Source organism: Heptranchias perlo, chromosome 13 (assembly GCF_035084215.1).
Source record: "Heptranchias perlo isolate sHepPer1 chromosome 13, sHepPer1.hap1, whole genome shotgun sequence".
Taxonomy (NCBI): Eukaryota; Metazoa; Chordata; class Chondrichthyes; order Hexanchiformes; family Hexanchidae; genus Heptranchias; species Heptranchias perlo.
In genome coordinates, this window is record NC_090337.1 from 35,321,300 (window position 1) to 35,326,272 (window position 4,973).

The 4,973-nt window shown below is 39.1% G+C and overlaps 1 long non-coding RNA gene across 1 annotated transcript; it reads left to right on the top strand.

Annotated features, from left to right (window-relative positions):
- Positions 1 to 3,113: 3,113 nt before the first annotated feature.
- Positions 3,114 to 4,456, top strand: LOC137331055 (uncharacterized). The gene is made up of 2 exons (XR_010965366.1): positions 3,114 to 3,340; positions 3,569 to 4,456. It is a non-coding gene; the product is annotated as an uncharacterized lncRNA (long non-coding RNA).
- The last annotated feature ends 517 nt before the right edge of the window (positions 4,457 to 4,973 follow it).

Consider the following 4,973-nt stretch of genomic DNA (forward strand, 5'->3'; position numbering starts at 1 on the left):
CATGCCTAATTTCAGTTTGAACAATATTTATGTCAGTCTCTGAGAAGTTTGACGCTCACTTCCTGGTTCCTTTTTGATCCATGGTTTCAAATTGCTGCATTCTGGTCTTAAAAGCAGCCTCGCTTTAATTGCAGCATGTTACCCCCCTAAGTGTTTCCTCCCCCCTCTCCCCTCCCACTTGCCGGGCCTATCAACGTCACTGGCCAACTGCTGACAGGATGCGTCTTTGTACCATCCAACAATACTGAAATGAGCTGATCCCAGAATTTCCGATGGGATAAGTGTTGGTGTGATTGGACAGGTGACAGTCTTGCACTATTGGATTTATGGTGGTCGATTACAGGGCACAGAATTTCAGGGTCACCATTTTTATTATTGGTGGACCTCCTGTGACATTGCTCTGAGGACACACTGTTTTATTACAATAACAGTATTATGCCATATAACACCCAATGTGTTATCAGGAGCACTGATTTGCAGTGACTGAATAAGTCAAGTTCCATTTTTATTATATAATATTCTGGAACTGTCCATTTTTCCATGAAAACCAATATAAGTACCAAGGATTATAATTATATGATCTTTCATCTATGTATTTAATTTTATCTCATCTTATTTAAAGCCCAGGATACAGAAAGATGGTAGGCAATATGTACCAGATTGGAGATATACATCTGGGGTTTGGTAATAGTTATGGAGGGTGCTAAGCTTTGGGAAGTTATGTTGGGATGCCACAGTGCTGTGGGGGGTAGCTGGTGATTGGTAGCCATGGACAGGTGGAACGTGGGGTTCGGTAAGTGGATGGTTCCTGGATCTGAGAGCAGTGAGGAATTGTCTCAAGGATTGGCAGCAGTGGGGGGGGGGGGGCGCAGTTGATAGAAAGGGAGATCCATCATATTTCAAATGATAGAAAAATATTTTAAATTTATGAGATCTGGTTGAACAATTTACACTTATTTTATTGCATCTTCGTTTCTCTGGAGAATTCCCATTCTTTATGACTGATGTGATCGTTGCTGTTTGCTAGGTACAGCAGTCAACATCACATTCTTTATAAGGTAGCTCTATAGAAGATTACATAGAATTTTACAGCACAGAAACAGGCCATTCGGCCCAACAGGTCTATGCCAATGTTTATGATCCACACGAACCTCCTCCCACCTTACTTCATCCCACCCGATCACGCAATTGACCTGATATACTCCCACTTTCTTATTTCCTGGCTTATTTTATATTCCTCAGGCATTAGATGACCAATTTAAGTAGAATCCAACCCTTTCAACTCTTTTCTTCCTTCTTATCCTTTTCCCCAAAAACAATAAAAAGACACTTGCATCTTAAGTTTCAATTGTGGATAAGGGTGTGGCTGAAATGTCTATGTAGGTAAGAATGTATGATTTTGGAGTGCCATCTGAGCAATCTTTTGGGAGACTGTCGCTTAACATATTGCACTAGCATTGATTGATATCAAAACTTTCAGGGATACTGATAAAATGGATATGTTGTTCATATCCAATGCAATGTGGTATTGGCTGTCATCTGATAAATAGTTTTTATTATTTGTGCTCACCTTACAGTGTTTACGTTTTGTCCTTTTCCATGAACTGGATCACCCATTAGAAATGAAGAAGATATTGCGGCCATCCAGCCTTTGCCTGTTTCAAAGGCCGATTGTCTAAATGGATTCGCATGGGGTTTTGCAAAACTTTGTTTCCTTTATTAAAACAATACTTTGGAGGCTACATCAATCATTTCGTCTCAGCTTCTTGAGTCACTGTATACTGCCTTAAGTGATCTTCCAAAGAAGGGAAATGAACTGGCTTTGTGTCGAAGTCATAGCCCCACCTCCCTCAGAATTTTAACTGGGATATGTATTCCAGCTCCATGATCAATTTAAGATTAGGCGAGAGACTCACTGAACCTATCTCTCTCAAAAGAGGGGTGAGGCAAGGTTGTCCACATTAATCAATCCTATATAATGTCTTCATCAGTGATGTTTTGGATGGAGTATGTTTAGAGTGTCTGTTCCAGGCATTTGTGCCAATATTGTGCATTCTATTTTGTGGATGTTAATGGCCTGGAATTTCCTGTAAAGTTTCGGCGTAACTATGCCATAAGAACGGAGTTGCACCATTTTTACCGAGGAAATTCATGCATAACTGATTAACACCGGTTTTACACCGAAAAATTATTACGCGTGAATTTCCTCGATTGCTTGCATCACTCCCGAATGACATCCGCCGAAACCCCACTTGGCTCATTAACATAGTTGCAACCCCATGGGAAAGACCAGAGAATGTGAGTTTCCTGCATTTAAACCATCTGAACAGGTGTAAATTTACGCCCAAAATTTTAGGTGCAGCAGGATCGAATGTCAGTATTTCGAGTGTTTTATAGTAATTTTTTTTTAGAGTTTTTTAAAATTTACTGAGACCCTGCACAATATTTTCTACATCTTTGAATACCTTTTTATGGCATCAGAATCTGTTACATTAAAAAGAGAAAAGCTTCCACAATTGCATTTTCTTAAACATGCTGGTCTGGAGTTTCCGCTTTGGGTGCAATCAGCATTTGGGTACCCAAAATTTGCGCTGGCACATTTTAGACCGAGTTACACCGAATTTCTGCTAAAATGCATTAATGTAATCACAAATGTAAAATCTGCCATGAGTCAGCGCAATTCGGCAGCTTAACAGAGCGTAATCGTTTATTTTTTTTTGCAATCAAAAATATTCATTGATGCATTTAAGAGATGTATTTAAGAGTGGCAACCTGGTGCAGTTTTATTAATGAAGCTGAAAATAGGTTTATCACTAAAAATAAGGATTTTTATTAAAGGTGCCCAGTCCTCTGCCTGTGAGTAACCGGATCTAAAATCACTGAAAATGACTCAAAAAAAACTATACTGAAACATTTACTACTTTCATTGGTGTACACTAGTCAGTTTCTTAGTAAATTAATATTTTTAGTACTTAAAAACGTTTAAACCATGCCCACTAGTGCCTTTGCACCTAAGAAAACAGGCTTAATTTTAAAACCCTCCTCCAATAGCCGCAGGCGGGCACAATCGGTGGAAACTCACCATCCTCATTGTTTCCAGTGGGGGCCGTGGCCAGTTTTGTGGGCAGGGCTAGTTTCATTGCAATTTTTTTTTAGCCAGTGCAAAAGATCGTTGAAACGCGAAACGCTGAAAAAGCCAGCGCAATCTAGCGGAAACTCTGGGTCACTGTGCTTAATCTGCATAAATGATGGTTTGATGGCTTTAAACTTTAATTTTGATGATATCAATAAGATAAGGAGGAACTTAAAGAAGGAAGATGTCTTTTGTTCCACGATTTCCGTGAGCCCTGATTGTTTACGCTGATTTCGATTTGTTTTATACCGGTTGTTACGATCCGGTGTATGTTGACGCGATTCTCAGGAAATATGGATGTAAATTCCCGTCGACAAGATCAGCGTAGAAACCACCGTAAATTTTGGCATAATTTCTGCTTAAGCGTGATCCCGGAAATCCGGGGCCATTGTGTTGAAAGGCTAAAGGTGTTTTTTTTTTGTCTTTCTTCAATAGCAGGTTCCAATGCAAGTTAAGCTTATAGCATATAAAACACGTCCAAGCAGTTCACTTTCATGGTTCAGAACTCATAGACATGCAACGGATATGCTTCCTCTGGCCCACGGGCAAGATGCAGGACCAAGCATGGAAGTGAATTTGTGACAAAAGAGGAAGTGGTTGCAGGAGAGGAGGACGACACCCTACATTGACCTGTCACCGAGTGCCTTGGAATGAGTCATCATCACAGCAAGCACATCTCTTTAAATTTCAACAGTAGCCCCATGCGGACAAAATTATCTTGAGCCTTTGTTATACCCACCTGACTCAAGATCTGTGGTCTTAGAAGAGTGGATGTGCCCCTATGGGCAGAGTGTGCACTCTATTCTGGGCAAACAGTAACCCCACTCGTGGATGCAGATTCTCAAAAGCTTGAATTGAAGACTCTTAAACACAGTGATGGGTTTCTACGTGTGGGAGACCCCAGATGAACAAAAAAAATTGTAGATGTAATTAATATATTCTCAAAAACAACGGTGAACAGATTAGCTAGTATATTATTTACATTCTACTCTACATTGAAAATTAAGGGGATGTAACTTGTTCATAGGAACTGCTATGATTTAGAGAATATTTTATGGCGTTTTTATTTTCTAATTTATAAAAATATTACCCAGCAACATTTGTTGACAAAAAGTAATACAGTACAAGATTTAAACTGATCACACATTTATTTATAGGCCTTATTGCTTCTTACTGCAATTTGGCATAATTGACATGCCCCAGCTTTCCAGAATGTCCTCAGCATTATACTCAAAATTGATTTAATGTCCAAGTCTCAGCTACAGCATTTAATCGATGTGAGAGTTATTCATCTTCACAAATAAATGGAAGTTACTTAAATAATCTGTAGTTTTCTGATGTACTATAAATAGAAATTACACTACATCAAGTTATTGTAGATCAATTACAGCACAAGGACAGGGACAGGGCCATGCTAGTGTTGGTTGTTCACTGGCAAACTGTAGCAAACACAACAGATATTTGGCAGATCGAGCATTGATCAAGCACACCATAAAATTTAGATCACTCGACTATTGTCAGTACAGACAAGGAAGGGAGACAGATTTGGTTACCCTTCACTACAATAACATCAGTTCTGGAAGGGGGAGGGAAACAATGACAATCCAACCCAAGTAAAGAGTCATATCTAATGAAGGGAAAAGGTAAGCAATAGACTTTGGTAATTTTACGCCAATGAGCAACTGTGACATCCCAATTAAATTCTGTCAGAACTCTAAGATCCATTTTTGTCAGGCCATTTCAGCAGCTTTAACATATATCTCTGTTATGCTGGATAAGTATAACTTTGAAAGTATAAATAAGTAAATGTTTATTTTACCCTTTTTTTTGAGTAAAGTAG